The sequence below is a fragment of the Vanellus vanellus genome (assembly GCF_965231255.1).
Source record: "Vanellus vanellus genome assembly, chromosome: Z".
NCBI classification, from domain to species: Eukaryota; Metazoa; Chordata; class Aves; order Charadriiformes; family Charadriidae; genus Vanellus; species Vanellus vanellus.
This window is the reverse complement of record NC_138908.1, coordinates 37714972-37724210: the sequence shown is the minus strand read 5'-3', so window position 1 is coordinate 37724210 and position 9239 is coordinate 37714972.

Sequence of the window (9239 nt, the reverse complement as noted above, 5' to 3'; positions counted from 1 at the left end):
ATTAAGAGGGACTGTGGACTCTAGCAACAAGGGCAACTCTGCAAGCATATGTTTCCTTTGTCCTTCCTATTTCAAGCTATGTGTTTTTATCCTTCATGTAGAGATACTGCTTTTTTCCCAGACAATGTAGTATATGGTGACTGCTAAATGCATTGCTGCATGGCGAAACAATTCCATAGGCTTCTTCACAACACATCTGCCAAAGTAGAAGAGAGCAAGGATGTATCAACCTAGTTTACTAATGAATACTCTTGTCATATTTTCTTGTGTCATGAACTGGTGTCATGGTTTGGCCTCAGGCAGCAACAAAGAACCAGGCGGCCGCTTGCTCACCCCCCCCCCCGCAGCTGTGGGGGAGAATCGGAAGAAAAAGGCAAAACTTGTGGGTTAAGATAAAGACAGTTTAACAGAGCAGCAAAGGAAAGAGGAAAACAACAATAACACCAATGCAGGAGTGTATAAACACGATTACAGTACCACTGCTCACCAACTGGACTCAGAAAGCCCCAACCCACTCTGAGGACCTTCCTGCCCCCTCCCTGGTCAGATTCCTGGCTATCTATTGGGCATGGCTCACATGGTATGGAATACCTGGGTCCCATGCCAGATCCTTGGGAAAATTAACCCTATCCCCGCCGGAACCAGGACAACTGGAAAATTACATATGCAAAAGCTCTAATACAATTACAGTTAAATTCCTTAAAAGGAAAAACGTAACTTTGAATTTGTCAGACTGTAACAATTTGTCAGGCCATTCTGAATTTTAAAAAGTCAGTTATGTCTCTATTTTTCCCCTTGTTCCCATTACAAGTCGCTCTGAACCCTCCCCTCAAGGAGGTCAGTCGAGGTACCGCACTGGAAACCCTACATCCATGAATCAGCATGGTAATTCCTATTCACTTTGGAGGAAAATATGACACAGCATTATCACTTAAGACCAGCATATGAACACACAAGCTTAAGTAAGTTCAGAATTAGTTACAAAGTGGTCACAGAAAGAGTATGCTGAGGGTGTCCCCTCCACCCTCTGAGGGCTTGTTTTGTAACTGTAGCAAGTGCTATCAGACACCACCAGCCAGCTGACACTGTGATGCCGTAACCACATTTCTTTTCACGAGTCACTTCTTGTAAACACAGAGGCTGCCAAATTGAAGGGGAATATGCAAACGCTAAAAATACTAGCACTAATTGCTATGGCAACTGAAAATTCTGTTAAAATTAGACATTTTTGGTTTACATTTCCCCTTTTCTCTGGAGGAAAAAGACCCAAGTTAATAACATTTCATATCTCTTACTTACAGTGCATATGTACATTCATTTCATAGAAAATCTTTAAATCCAAATAGGAATCCCAAATACAAACTGATTCAGGTCTGAAATCCATGAGATTGTAAATATGAAGTGAAAATGTTCTATGGATGTTTTGCAGGTACAATTGAGCAATGTGGTTTTGCAAGTAGACAGCAAATATCTTCAACTCATGCTTATCTCACTAGTTATTAGAATGCTTTATTTCCAAAATAGCAAAGAGCAACGCTTTATGTGAAGAAGTAAAAGCTTGTAAAATGCCATCCATTGAAACAACCAGAGGAATATCAAAAGTGCATTCGAGAGGCACAGAACATGTTCTTTGAAAATTAAAAAACTGATTTTAAGAAAGATTTATCTAGGGAAGAGGGGAATAAAAATTTAAAATCAAACAGAATAACATACACTGAGATTCCCACAGTCCTGCACTCATTGTTAACTTATCCTCACACACATCACAGCCTGAGCTGGTCCCTGGAGGGACCCTCTGGTAGGTGAGGGTGGACGGAGAACCACAGCATGCATAAATCTTGTTTGCGTTGGGTCCTGGGAGAGGGCTTGAATGTCCTTCAAGTGCTAGGAGATGCTCCAAAGGCCCAGAGCGTAAGCTGCGTCAGAATCAAACCTAAAGTAAATACTGAAAACCAGTGACTTTAACAGAAATCAGCTGTGCTTCACCTGACCTAGGTACCTGATTCAAGTCTCAATACTATATAACCATATAGTTTTCAGACATACTCCTCCCATACTTGAATGTCTCTTAGGGCCAAACATACACATCTTTTGACAGAGACAGAGAATTTTTGACAAAAAAAGATGAACGTAAGTGACAAGAAAACAGCTCCCTTATTTTTTTGTAGTCAGATACTGCTCAACGAACAGTTAACTTCAGGGGTAAAATGGTGAGAGATTTTATGCCTTTGTTCTCTTGAAACTAACTAGCAATCAAATGCAATTACCTTTTTACTGGCTTCAAAATCCACTGCAAGAGCAGTGAGAAAGCTGGGAGAAAGTTATTGGTTCATGCAAAGAAAGATGAACACCATAGTCCATCAGTTTTCATGATGAAAACCCATCATAGTTTCTCATTGCTTACAGTGGCCCAGAACTACAAAACAACAATGATATGTTATACTGTGTTATCTGTGTGGTTTCTTCACTTCACAAAGCATGGAAAATGTGTGGGAGATGAGACAAAGACGGGAGCAGGGAACTTTGCTCATTAACAGGCTTCCCCTTCCCCCTCTCACTTTGTCACAGTTGTCAGCTCATCTCACATTATGGAAATGCTTTCAATCTGCCTTTCTGCATTAGGCTATCATTAGTTTTACACTTTGTTATTTCATCAGTGGCTCTTAATTACTGTAATTTTGTTCTACAGTCTTTGATAAACTCATGCAGTGTCCCTTTTTCATGTTTTCATCATATTGAATTGAAGGCGATGACTCCAGCAGTTGCAAATGGAGTTAACACAGGACTAAAATAGCCCACAACACATAAATTACATACTGAAACAGGTTGCCCAGGGAAGCTGTGGATGCTCCATCCCTGGAAGTGTTCAAGGCCAGGTTGGATGGGGCTTTGAGCAACCTGGTCTAGTGGAAGGTGTCCCTGCCCATGGCAGAGGGGTTGGAACTGGATGATCTTTAAGTTTGCTTCCAACCTAAATTGTTCTATGATTCTATGATATTATAGATAAAAGCATTATCTCTGCAAAACTGGCCTCACAAGATCCTAAATCAGTATATAATTTTATTAAAGGTTGAAGCACAAATACAATATAAGGCAAAATCACATGAGTTTTTTTTTGTTACTGGGTTGCACTGAAACCTGCAAATGGGCTTGGCGGCCTATTGTGCACAGTACAAACAGAGGCCAAAAAGTGGAATGGACCTCCAAGTCCCACTAGCCATGTGACAATAGAAAGAGGAAGGGAGCAAAATGAAGACATATTAGTCAACACTGGCAAGCAGAATCCACTCCAGATATTTGGGTAAGATGCTTGTTTAAAAATGTAACAACAGACTTTGGCAGCAGTATCTTATGTTAATGATGAAAGAGAAGCAGTGTGTATGGAGGTGAGCTCAGCTCCAGAACTGCAGAAAAGCAGCATTCCTTTTAGGGAATACTGAAGATGGTTGGCTGGCATGGTTCTGAGTGCCTAATTTATGTTTACTCAAAATGAATCATTAAAAAAATATTATTGCATACTCTGTTTTGGATTTGCCTGGGTCTCTAATGGTTGTCCTCCAAACTTTGAATTCTAGCATGGCTTCCATCAAATTTATTAAGCTCGTCAAGGAAAAAATAAGGACATTGCCAAATTTGTCCTCACACAATAAATATAATTGCCTTTGTCAAAATGCGCAGCTCATGTGAGTTAGTCTCTTTAACAAAACTTCAGGAAACTGCATTATGCAAAGTGGAGCATCTGTTTTCAATCAGTCAAAGGTTACTCAAACCGGACAGGTACCTTTCACAAACCATTACTGTTCATTGAAACTGATAATGCTGAAACTGGGAGGATTTCTAAAAGGTCAATGGTAATGGTGATGATGATGTTTAAAGGCATCCTATTTCTAGTAAAGACATCTTGATCCCATAGGTTTTAGCAGGTTGTCAAATTGCATTGCTTTGATTAAACTTTGACCTGCAAACTGATTGTTCCCATGATCAAAAATATACTAGGTGACAAAGCGAGTCATATTTGATTCTTTGGCATTTGTTCAAGAACAACTTCTGTGGCTGGAGTTTTCTACTAGCTTCTGCCAGCAAGGTCCTCTGAGCCATTTCTATTCTGACAGCTTGGGCTTTCTCAAACAGTTCCCTAGCTTCAGTGATGTTTGTATCCTCACTTTTTCCTGTGAACAAGTTAACAACCTATTTTCCAGATTAAGCAGTAAATTTCTTCCTGACTTCTCATTCTTATCTATACTACTACGGCATGCAGGGTGCCTGCAGGGTGCCTGGGCATAGACTTCACAGAGGTAGGCCCCTATGTGCACCCTGTCATTATGCTTTTCCACCATTGAGAATTTAATCTCAAAATTCACCTCCAGCATCTTTTCCACTCTTCTTTTCAGGCATCCCCTGATGTGCAATCCTCAAAGCTAGACCATCCTTTCTTTGTGTGACATTTGGCCATATCAAATAATCCTTTTCTTCTCTAGGTAATAGAAGAGGTGGCACAACGCCTCCACAATAGTTATTTCTCCTTGTTGTCTAGTGCTTCCTCAAGATGTCCTGTTTTTCCCTCCAGGCCTGGGAACACTTACTTGCCTATTTGCAAACGTAGTGTCACAGTTGCCTGTGGGATATCAACAGCGCAAGTAGTGACTGCCAGTTAACCTCATGTGAGCCAACCAGCCCTGGCATAAATTAGAGCAGAATAGGGTTGCTGCAGTGTGTGCTCATCAGCTGTGTGAGACTAGCATAGCAACTGTTTGTGTATGTCTTCACAGGGTTTTGCTAATTCCATTCCATTCAGGAAAAACTGAAGATAGGTCCTGACAACCTCTCACAGCCCTGCTGTGGGCTGCTGGCAGCCATCATTCCCATTCTTTTGCTCTACAGACATAGGTACTGTCAATATTGCTTTCTCCTTCTCAAAATGTTTAAGGTGTGGGTTGCAGTCCCAGTAATGAAGCTTACCTGAGTGGAGAGTTCACAGTGTTCTTCCAGCAGCTGCAAGAATCCTGCTGCCTGCAAACCTGTTCAGCTCAAGCAACCTATCTCCCCCTTTCCTGAGGCTGGATGCAGCCTTTTGTAGCCTCAACAATCACCACCCCCTCACCAGGCTGAAGCATTACAAAGAGTGATAGTGCTCATTAGAAGATTGGCTTTAAACTTATTTCAGCTTTCAGTACAATTTTGTCCAGTAATCTCAGTCCTTCGCATGTGTCATTATCTGCTTTCTCCAAAATGACGTTTTTTTATGCCACTTTTCCAAAAGCTGAAAAGCTGATTTTATCCTTACCACAACAGCAAAGATGCTGCAAAACTTCTGAGACAATTTAGGAGTTTCAAATGATGTCTAGTGTAGCGTTAATCAACCAAAAAATGTCATCCAAATGACATTCATCCTTCACTCTATTCCCCTTCCCTGTAGAATTACAATTTAATAAAAAAATCCCTGCAGAAAATCTTTAAAATCCTACATCAAAGCCTTCTGCAAAGATGGCTTTGCCTATAAATGGCCCATGAAACAACAGAAATTCCTTCTTAGTCTCAAAGTAAAGGGCAACTTTGAGGCACCCATATGGCTGAATGAAAGTAGTACAGGTTTCAAAAATATTTTTTAAAAGTTAATTTATTAAAAAAAATTATATATTGCATCACAAAAATATGCTTTATATAGAATATGGCCTACTGCAATCTGTCTTATCAGTCTGATTTATTAATCCTATCTGGTTGCAAAAAGCACTTTCTGAATCTCTTCACTTTGATACAGTCTTTCTTTGATACAGAAGCTCACTTCTGTATCAAAATAGGATAAACATATCCTGCTCTGAAGGACTGCTCTTCTGTTTCTCAGAATCCGAAGAAGCTTTTAGAAAAGGCAAGTAGTTCAGCTAGCTTGTGTCTCCCCACCCCCAACAATCTCATCCATCTAAGGTTGGTGAGAAAGAACAGGAAACTCTGGTCCACATCAAATTCTGTTGGAGGACACGATGCCAGCAAAATACTAAATTATCATGAATTAATGTTTAAAAATATTAAAAAAAAAAAGAAAAGAAAGAAAAGATTTTGCAGGAATAAGACAGGTAAGACGTCTAAAAATGTCTTGTTGGCAATGTTGAAAGACTTGCTTCCTAAGCAAAGTTTTATTTCATTACAAGGTAGATCCAGAAACAGATCCTGAGTGCTGTCCAAATGTGATCTTAGTGAGTAGCTGTCCTGACACTGTCTGCAAGTGGCAAGCCATTGCCAATCTACCCATTTTGCTTATTTTCTGAGCAAACTCAAGACTACTGTGATACCAGTTGAGCTCCTATGTCAAGTAGCAGAAGCTGCCACACTGTCTGATCTTGCACATTGGGCAGGACTCATATTAGCTTTATGCTCCTCTTTTAGTGCTGGCATGCTCTCAAAGACTCTTTGGAAGTTAGGTTACAGCTTTATGTGGTCTGACTCATGCCAAAATGTGAACTAGCCAGAGAGATGGTGTCAATATGCCACTGAGAATATTTCTAGGGTAAAGTCCATAGACTTTAAAACACACTGTCTGTATTACTGGTATTAGTCTGTAAATTCTGAAAATTGCTATGGTAATCTGGAGTGCACATCTTGCCATTGCAAGATAATTGCTTTTTAGTTACAGGAAACCTTACAGCACTTCTATATTGACGTCTAACGGATGCTTCAGTCTTAGAGGTATTTCTTAATAGCTTCACAAAACTGTCATTTCTTCCTTCTCCTAACTGTTAAATGACACCAGCGATAACTTAATTGGTCACTTGCTGCTCTCCAGAGTTTTCACCTTTGTTGGTCTGTGGGCGAATCTGTTTTGACAGCATTATGATGAGACCAATTTGGCATATACTTGTTGCCACTACTGATGATCACTACATTTAGCAAGTGGCCCGGAGTAGACAAAAAAATAGATTATATAAGGCAGTAACTGAAGTTCCCTTTCATAGGAGGAGATGTCACTGCTTAAAAAAAATCAAGAACTGACAAAATACAAATTCTCCTATTTCTATAATCCTAACAGATAGCAATACATGCAGGATATTTCCTATTAGCATCAATGACGTTCACTTTAGTGCATTTTCTTTTGCAATCAGGATATTACTATTACTCTCTTAGACTAGGTTTCTGGGAACCAAAATTAAGCCAAACTTCTGTCTATAAATACCTAACATTATTATAAAAGAACATGAAAGGGGCAAATGAATTCAGCATTTAACAGTAGTTGGATTACAGTCCCAGGTTTTCAAATCCCAAATATGCAATGGCTTAGTTTATCAATACAGTATCATAGCACTTAACAGATATCTCTGGCCATGCTGGTAGTCAAGCTGGTCAACTTACTGTCTCAATTCAGTTCTCAGCAGGTAACTGCCTTCTTAACAACAGCAGCACTGCATTTTATATTAGAAATACCAATAAAAAACTTCCCTGAGATGCTCCGTATCTTTTCTGCCTGCTCATCCCTGTGTCTTTTCCCTGTAGCATCTTTGTATCATCGAGTATCCTATTTACTGCTGAAGGATAAGGTGCGTCCTGGTCAGAAGCTTGTAATACTGCACTTACATATTCGCAGAGGTTTTTCAATTAACAATCCAACAGAGTTTTTAGCAGTATGAATTACATCTGAAAATGCATTAAGGCTACTAACTCAGAAATATTTCAGTGGTTTCTACTGGAAGGCTGCCCAAATACCATCATTCGAAAAACAGGCCTTCATGGATGAACAACGCTAAACATAAAGCATACAAGAGGTGAAAGCAGGGACAAATAACCCATAAGAAATAGGGAGACACTGTCCCAGCATGCAGAGGTGGGTTAGGAAAGCCAAAGCCACCAGGAGTTGACCCTGGCAAGTGGCATAACATAACAAAAAGGACTGCTAAAGTTGTATCATCAGCAAATGGAAGAGAAGGGAAAATGTGGGTCCAGTGCTGAATTGGGCAAGGGACATCATGACAAAAGACATGGAAAAGGTCAAGCTACTCAATTACTTCTTTGCCTACATCTCACTTTTAAGATATGCCCTTTGGAATCTTCAGGACTCTGTTAAGATTTGCCTTCAGGAATAGACAAGCTGTTGATAGGTAGGCTGGATAAGCAGACAGTGAGGTGGATTAAAAACTGCCAGAATGGCCTGGACCAGAGGGTGGTTACCAGTGGCAGAAAGTCTAGGTGGAGGCCAGTAACTAGTGGTATACCTCAGGGGTCTATAGGTCTATACTGGGTCCAGCCCTGTTTAACATCTTCATTGAAGATCTTGATGATGGGGCAGAGTGTACTCACAGCAAGTTTGTTGATGACACAAAACTGAGAGGAGTGGCTGATAAGTCAGAGGGTCATGCTGCCATCCAGAAGGACCTTAACAGGTTGGAGAAATGGGCTGACAGGACCCTCATGAATTTCAACAAGGAGAAGCACAAATTCCTGTCCCTGGAAAGGAAAAATCCCATGCACCAATGTAAGTTGGGGACCACCCAGCTGGAAATCAGCTCTGCAGAAAAGCCCCTGAGGGTCCTGGTGGACACAAAATTGAACATAGGCCAGCACTGTGCCTTTGTGGCAAAAAAGGCTAGTGGTATCCTGGTCTGCATTAAGAGGAGTGTTGCCGGCAGGTCGAGCGAGGTGATTCTTTCCCTCTCCTCAGCACTGGTCAGGTCACACCTGCAGTACCATGTTCAGTTTTGAGCTCTTCAGTAGAAGAGACATGGAGCTACTGGACACAGTCCAATAAGGGGCCACAAAGATGATGAAGGGAGTAAAGCAACTGTCCTGTGAGGAAAAGCTGCAAGAGCTGGGACTGCTTAGCCTAGAGACTTGGGGGGATCCTACTAATGTATATAAATACCTGAAGAGATGGTACAAAGAAGACAGAGCCAGGCTCTTTCCAGTGGTGCCTAGGGACAGGACAAGAGGCAATTGGCAAAAATTGAAACACAGTATAATTCCATATAACTATCGGGAATCACCTTTTGCTGTGAGGGTGACTGAGCCCTGGCACAGGTTGCCCATGGAGGTGGTGGAATGTCCCTCTTTGGAGATATTCAAAAGTCATCTGGACGTGGTTCTGGGCAATCAAGTCTAGGTGTCTCTGCTTGAGCTGAGCAGGGGGTTTGGACCAGGTGACCTCCAGAGGTCCCTTCCAACTTCAACCAATTCTGTGATTCTGTGAAGCCCAGGCCTCTGACACCAGAGGGAAAGTCTGGAGCAAGAAAAACCCTAGATGGAGGACAACTAAGTTA